Genomic DNA, 8470 nt, shown 5'->3' with positions numbered 1-8470 from the left:
GGCAACCGTAGTATTTGCCTTGAAGATTTGGATGCATGATTTGTACGGAGAGAAGTGCCAGATCTTTACCAACCATAAGAGCCTCAAGTACTTCTTTACGCAGAAAGAGCTGAATATGCGTCAGAGGCGTTGGTTGGAGCTAGTGAAGGACTATGACTGTGACATTAGCTACCACCCGGGTAAGGCTAATGTAGTTGCGGATGCACTGAGCAGGAAAGTAGCAGTGATGGCTAATTTGACAATTTCGAGACCTCTTTAGTCTGAGATGCAGAGGTTTGATCAAGAGACATATCCTCGAGGTAGAGTTCCCCGTCTATCTACTTTGACGATTCAGTCTTCTCTTCTAGACCGTATTCGCAGTGGGCAGTCAGCAAATGAGTAGTTGGCAAAGTGGAAGCAGAAAGATGAGGCCAAGGGAAGTATCTTGTATACAGTTAGCGACGACATTGTGAGATACCGAGACAGAATGTGGTTTCCGAGCAGCGATTCTATTTGAGCAGATATTTTATCCGAGGCCCACATGTCGCCGTACTCTATTCATCCTGGGAGTACGAAGATATACAAAGATCTACAGTTGTTGTATTGGTGGCCCGGGATGAAGAAGGATATCAGAAGTTTTGTATCCGAGTGTCTGACGTGTCAGCTAGTGAAAGCGGAGCATGAGAGACCAGCAGGTATGCTCAAGCCTCTTTCTGTTCCCGAGTGGAAGTGGGAGAATGTTACCATGGACTTCGTTGTCGGTTTGCCGAAGTCAGTTAGAGGATCAAATGCTAACTGGGTGATTGTTGATCGTCTTACCAAATCAGCGCACTTCTTTCCTATTAAGACGACTTTCACCATGATTCAATATGCAGAGTTGTGTATCCGAGAGATAGTCAGACTTCATGGTATTCCCGTTTCTATAGTGTCTGACCGAGATCCCAGATTCACTTCCACATTTTGAAAGAGTCTACATTCAGCTGTGGGTACGAAGTTGTTGTTTAGCACAGCCTTCCACCTTCAGACAGATGGACAAACAGAGAGAGTTATCCAGATTTTGGAAGATCTTCTCCGTGCTTGTGTCATGGATTTCTCAGGGAGTTGGGAGTTGAATTTGCCATTGGTAGAGTTCACCTATAACAACAGTTTTCAGTCGTCTATAGGTATGGCTCCGTATGAATTACTGTATGGTCGTAAGTGCAGATTGCCTTTTCATTGGGATGAAGTAGGAAAGAAATCAGAATTGGGCCCAGAGATTATTCAGCAGGCTGCCGATGTAGTAGTCAAGATTCGTGATAGGATGAGGACTGCTTAGAGCCGACAGAAGAGCTATGCGGATCAGAGGAGGAGAGATCTAGAGTTTGCCGTTGGCGACCATGATTTTGTGAAGGTAGCTAGCACCTATTAAAGGTGACATGTGGTTCGGGAAGAAAGAAAAGCTCAGTCCGAGATTCATTGAACCATTTGAGATTCTCGACAGAGTTGGGACGCTAGCTTATCGTGTTGCTCTTCCCCCGAATCTGGCCAGAGTACACAATGTGTTCCACGTCTCTATGCTGAGAAAGTATATGGAGAATCCTTCGCATGTTCTGAATTTTGAACCGTTGCAGCTCACTCCGAACCTGTCTTATGAAGAAAGACCAGTGCAGATCTTAGACAGACAGGAGAAGAAGCTTCGAAACAAACTGGTGAAGTTAGTGAAAGTCAAGTGGATTAATCATTCAGAGGAGGAAGCTACGTGGGAGTCTGAGCCAGAGATGAGGAGTCGTTATCCCGAGTTATTCGGTGAGTTTTAATTTCGAGGATTAAATTTCTTTTAGGGGGGGAGAGTTGTAGAACCTGTTAAATCAGACTACGTATAAGCCATGCATAATTATTATTATTTAAATTAAAATGATTTTTATGCATGAGTATTTAAATTCTTTTCTTTAAATTTGTTGAGTTATTTTATTCAGTAGTTTAGTTGCATCTTTTCGGATTAATAAGTGAGGCCGGACTGGAGTTGGAGTATTAAGATAAAATTTAATGATAAGAAAATATTCCTAGAATTTATTTAAGACAAAGAATAATTTATTTTAATAAAAAAGAATGATTAGGGATTTAATTAATTAATTAGAGATAAGTAGTAAATAAGTTCCTTTATGTTCAATAATTAATTAAAAGCCTAAATTAAAATGTGTGACCAATTGAGATAAGTTAATCTAGGCTTATTTCATTTAAGAAATTGTAACTTAACTTGTTAGTAATTTATTTTTAAAGTATAAGCCATGCATGCAAGATAATTACTAACCTAAACTAATTAATTATTTAATTCACTAAAATACTTAATGGGTAGATAAAACTTTAAAGATTTAAAAATACAAGATTTAGAAATATTTCCCTCCATTTTACTTCAAGAATTCGGCCACCCCTTGTAGGATTTGAATATGGATTAACAACTCACCATTTTGATATCATTTCTTAATCCTTTTCTTGGTAGATAATTCCATTCACTTTTAATCACCAATAATTAGTAATTAAGCAATAATTCTACCCTTATTTAATGATCAATTTTCGGCCACCTCACCTCCCAAATCAACCCTCAAATCCCATAATATATTTATCATTCCTTATCCAACAAGCACTAGGATAGCAAGATTCATTTCACCATTTAAATCTCCCATCTATTAGTAAACTTCCCCATTCTTTTCCCTAGCCATTTCCCCCTCCTCTCCACCGAAATTTCAGAGTAGTAAACCAGTAGAAAATCGTGAGGAGCAAGATAAGAAGAGTTGAGAAAACAAGCAAGAAAAGAGAACTCCGTCTCCGCCGCGCCGCGTTCGTCGTAATTGATTTGTTTTCGTTTCAAACAAATCCAAGGCATGTCTATATCATTCTTTTCTCTTCAATCAAGTCATAGAATTATTTTTTAATCATGTTATATTCATTATTCATGTAGCAAAACTGAAATTTTGTCAAGCAATTTTCGAAATATTTACAGAATTTTTCGGCTCTTTCCTTGTGCCTCATGGTTTTTGTTGGTTTTGTGGATTCAGGGTTTGGCTCGATTTCCAGGGGCTAAAGGCTGCATCTAGGATTGTTATTGGGTGTGTTAGGAAGAGATTGGTCCATTGGATCAAATTCATTCGTCACAGAAACACGCATTTGACAGCAACCTTTCATAGCTGCCATTTCGAGTCTCAATATCTGATTCTTGCTTGTCTAAGGCAAGGGTTCGGATCTTTTTTGGCCTAGGTCCTGTAACCATGTTTAGAACTCTTCCCTAGTATGTCTAAGACGTGACGAAGTCGGCCTTTCAAGGCTTGGTCCATGGTTCCATCGGTTTTCAAAACAAAACAAGGCAAGTTCCCCTTCGATTTTTCTTGTTCCTGCGTGAGTAAGGTTTTGAGTTTAGGGTGTTGGGTGGATCTTATGGTCAATCATATGGCCATTGGAGTGACCAAGACAGCAAGAGAAGCGCTGCACCCCACGCATGCACAGCGTGGCTCTCGGGTGGGAGTGTGGCGTTTTTCGGGTGTTGCTTGGATTATGGCTGGTCTAGGGCCCTTAGCCATGGTTCAAGCCATACCTTAGGATGTTGGGAAGAGGCTCTGGTTGGCGATTCAAGCCCCAATGGCCAATAGCCTCGTAAAAGAAGCAAGAAAGCACAACAGCTGCTGCTGTATTTTTGACAGCAACTGTGCCTTTGGTTCATAAGCTTGTTTCGAGTTCTTGGTTGGCTTTTAGCATATGGCCTTGGACTAGACAGTGCCTCATTGAGTTAGAAAGGTCATGTTTTTGGCCGTTTGTGATTTGGTTAATTTTAGAGGTCGTACGAGAATTTACGGTACAATATGCCAAAGTGACTCTCGAAAGATCGTTTCATGATTTTGGCCTCCATGCACAATTTTCGTGTATTACAGCCCTTGGTATTTATTTTCCAGTATTTTAGGCATATTTTAATCATGACTAAACGATGGTTCGATGTTGGTTCGGGTTGGTACGGAGTCATGGTTAGATACTAAGTTTGTTTGGCGTAATAGTCTCGTTTTTAGTTCGATTTTGAAGTGTTGGTCAATTTAAGTTTATTTTCATGTTTCTCATGTTAGAATTAGGTCACAGCGAGCCTGGGAATGATTCAACCCATTCGGTAAAAATAAGACAGGATTTTTAATTATATTACGTGCATAAAATATAAAAAGTTTATTTTAGAGATATATGCGATATGTCTTGTGGCCACTTCACGCTTATGGGATTGCAGCTTATGGGATTATTACTTCACCCGGTGACATACGACCGGTTCATGTTCATGTATGGGTACGGATATCCAGTCCAAGGGCTGTGATGATCTCTACCGCCCAGTATACTGTGGTTTAGTTTGATCAGACGAGCATGTTATGTTATGTTACGTTATGGACCACTTGCGTAGAACATTATCTCAACAGAAAATTATGATAAGCTATTTTATGACAGGGCTCTATCGAGCAAACATTTTTACGTACGATTTTCAGTTATGCACGTATTTATAATTATCCATGACACGATTTTCACGTTACGCTTTACGATATGATATCTTTTAATGGCATGAAATTTTATGATATATTTACTTGTTATCTATGATATATGCATGCTGAGTCTTTAGACTCACTAGACTTGATTGTTGTAGGTACTGATAAGGTCGAGGCCGAGGGCGGGGACCAGTGAGCTAGCTTGGGTCGGCAGTAGTAGGAACCCGAGGACCTCATTTTCAGCACTTACTATTTTTATTCGAACTCAGTTTTCACGTTGATGAATTATTTTAAGTTGTCGTTTTGAAAAACAGTATTTACTTCCGCTGCTACTTTGAACATTTAAACTTTTTATCATTTTATTTTATGAATGAGGCAAGTTATTTACTTTTAAAGAAAAATTTTAAATAATTCCGCGAATTTACAAATACGAGTTACGGGCCTCGACATTAGCAATGATTGCCTCATAAAGGTAAGAATCTCTCATGAACGTCGTGTACTCGTCAATGTCATAGTCGGGCATCGAGTACAACGAGTTAATCATCCGGCTGTTGAACACAACCATCTGACCTCTGATCTTAACATGATAGTCCTCGTGTTTTACCTTTAAGTTGGCATATAATTCCGAACAAGGGACATCACAACATCTATAGGCGGCTTCACAAATTCATCCAAATATAACCCCCGAGCAAGAACCAATGTATCGCAATCCAGGTAGCTTTGATCCATCACCCTTTCCCACTGCATAAATTTTTCTTGCAATGTAGTAAGGTTCTCAACGGATTTAGCATCCCATAAACGTTGTCCATCGAAACTCACTGAATACGACTCATCATTCCCACCTTAACCATGTTTACTCTTTTTCTTTGGTGGCATGAGTCACTTTGGTTAACACCCACACTCGTAACAATTGTACCCACAACAACGCCTCACACAACAAAATGTTCCAACATCAAAACAATATTATGATCACTAGTTCCTCAACATGAAATAACAACACCCCAATCCAATAATCACCAAGAACAACTTCACTCAAACAATTTATCAAATATCTTGTGTGCAGAAATCAAACTACTCAATCCCATCAAATTCAAAGCATGAAAATCGAAAATCACAACACCAAAAACAATCATTTTGTGATAGAGGACTGAAAAATGCTGCAATTCGCTCGGGATCGACTCGTTTGAGAATTCTCGTTTAAATGCTTTAGCCAAAGGAAACTTCGCAAGTGAGATATGAAGATGTACTACTCTTGAAACGTCCCTTATTATTTAACATTTAAATCCTACTAATTAATTTTCTTGGTAATCATAAAATTCGAAACACTCTTTTAAAATCAAATTGAACATTTAAAAATCCATAAATCATCAACCACCAAAAATCATACGTCAACCTTTGAAATACACGAAAATTAAACTTAAAAATAACACACAGAATTTCCAAATAAATAATCCTCAAAATCTTTACGTAAAAATTTTAAATACTAAGTAAGTGCATAAAATAAATGTCACTCGGGAGTGTACTGTCAAACCCGATCCGCTCAAGAATCAGCGCCTCCCTCAATATTGTAGAGCCCAAAATCAGTACACGTAAAACCCATGCATTCATTTATTTCATAAATTATTTTATTAATTTTAAAACTATTTTTAGTGATGCATGACTTATTATTTGCATTATTTTAAATTATTCATATTTGTGTGATTCACGTTAAAACTTTTTCTCAAGTTTCAAGTTTCAGTCGATTATTCGATGCGTGATCGAGGAAAGAGACCGACGACAATTTTTGGATATTTTAAAATGTGGTATTTTATTTTAAGTTAGGATTGGGGCATTTTAAATGATTTATTAATTTGCTAGCATTTTTTTTAAAATCCTATTTTATTCATTAGGTGATTGTTAGGATATTTAAACTTTTAAAGATTTAATACTTATGCATTTTATTTTAATAAGGGATTTTATTAGAGGTGAGTAGGAGTATTTTAATTACCTTGTTAAATATGTAATTATGAAAATTTTTTATTCTCCCTAATTAACTAAAACACACACACACACACCAAAACTCACGCGCACACACTTTTACACACACAATTTTTTATTTGAAACGATTTTAGATATGGAAACCCGAATTCTGCAGTCATTTCGATTTCTGCGAAAATTTTGGTCGACTTTTTGGAAAAACATTCAACATATAAAACGTAGTAATTTTTTATACCTTCGATTTGACAGTAATTTTGTAATTTTTGGACAAGAAACGAGTGAGTTATGATTGTTTTCGTGGGACTGCTCAAACTATAATTTTCTGAAAATGTGCTCTTGACATGTTCTTGAAGTTTATTTGTTGCAGGCTTTGTTGGGAACCGTTGGGTGATCGCAAATGCGTTTAAGTATTGTGAGTATGTTGTTGGGATGATTTTTGATGCTTCGTTTCGTGTCGATAGGCACTTGGTTGCATTAGAACTCGTAGAAGCATTTTGGTGTCAAAATAGTGTTTTCAAGGTTTTATTTGCGTTGTATGATTTGTATTGTTGTTTGAGGCGTCCTGAGAGTTTGAATCATTGCCATAACATCCTAGGATGGGTCTCGAGGTGTTGGTTCATGGTCCGCACGATCGAGTTAGGAGGATTAAGACACAAGTGTAGTGATTTCCGTTGGTTTACTATTTTCAGAGTCTACACGGACCCGGAGCCGGACCCTGACATGGGATCCGTACCCTTGTTTCTTTCAAAGTGTTAAATTCCAAAGTCTACACGGATCAGGAGCCGGACCCTGACACGGGGTCCGTGCCTTTGTTAATTCCATAGGTTAAGTTTGCCGAGGCTACACGGACCCAGACCCGGATGTGTACACGGGGTCCATGTCTTCCATGTTTGGGAAAATATAGGGATCGTTTTGAGGTTCGATGTCATGATTTAGTACAATGATTAAACGAGGTCGAGTCCCGAGAGATTTATAACGTCATAACAAATTTGTCATTTTTGGGTGTGAGCATGATTAATACGTCTAAGTTATGAAAGATAAGTGATTGAACTCATATTAGTATGTGCAGCAGTGACCCAAGCGAGATCCAACGAATCCCTCAACGCCATGTAAGTGTGTTCGACGTGCAAAGGAAAATATATTTTATGTTTTTGAGGTATGTTAAAGGTCTTGTGACCAATTATGAACGGGTTTGGAAGTCGGTGAACGTGGCCGAGGACCACTCCACCCCTGTAAAGCATGACCGGGGATCTCATGTATGTGGTAGTGAATTTTCCCTGCCAGTCCTCTGTGGTTTAGTCTGATCAGACGCAATTATGTATTGGTACTTGCTTTCAAACATATCTCTACGCAAAATGATGATGTTATGCATGTTGAAATATGTATGATGCAAGTATGTTTATGAAAAGTTTTATGATGATGGCACGTCTATGTTTATGTTATTACGTTCAAGTTTATGTATGTACGTTCTACTTTTAAGTTGCATGTTGTTTTATTACGTATTACTTGTTATCTCCAGTTTATATGTGTTGAGTCTTTAGACTCACTAGACTTGATTGATGTAGGTGAGGAAGACTTTGAGGAGACGAGGGGTGGGGACCAATGAGTCGACTGGGATTGTGCAGGAGGCTAAACCCGAGGACCGCCTATGTTTTAAGACTTTATGCATGTTCAAATACTTGATTTTCATGAGTTGTGTTGACAATGTTTAAACATTCCGTTTTTGCAAACTTGATGGTAGTTATTTTATTCCAAATATTTTAGACGATCAAATATTTGTTAACGCAATTTGATGATTACGATTTATTTAAGAAATTTTTTATTTTTCCCCAAATTTTAAAATAGTTTAAAAGTATGGTACGTTACGAATATCGTCCTCACCTGCAACCATTCAAACCTAGTGAGTCTAACGACTCAACACATTCTAAACATACGTAGCAAATAATATATATACATGAACATGGATTAAAATCATAATTTTATTTAAAATAGTTAGCATAAATTTGTAAGCGTAAGTAAATCATAAA

This window comes from Primulina tabacum, chromosome 6 (genome assembly GCF_025594145.1).
Source record: "Primulina tabacum isolate GXHZ01 chromosome 6, ASM2559414v2, whole genome shotgun sequence".
NCBI lineage: Eukaryota > Viridiplantae > Streptophyta > Magnoliopsida > Lamiales > Gesneriaceae > Primulina > Primulina tabacum.
Note: the sequence above shows the minus strand (reverse complement) of the source record.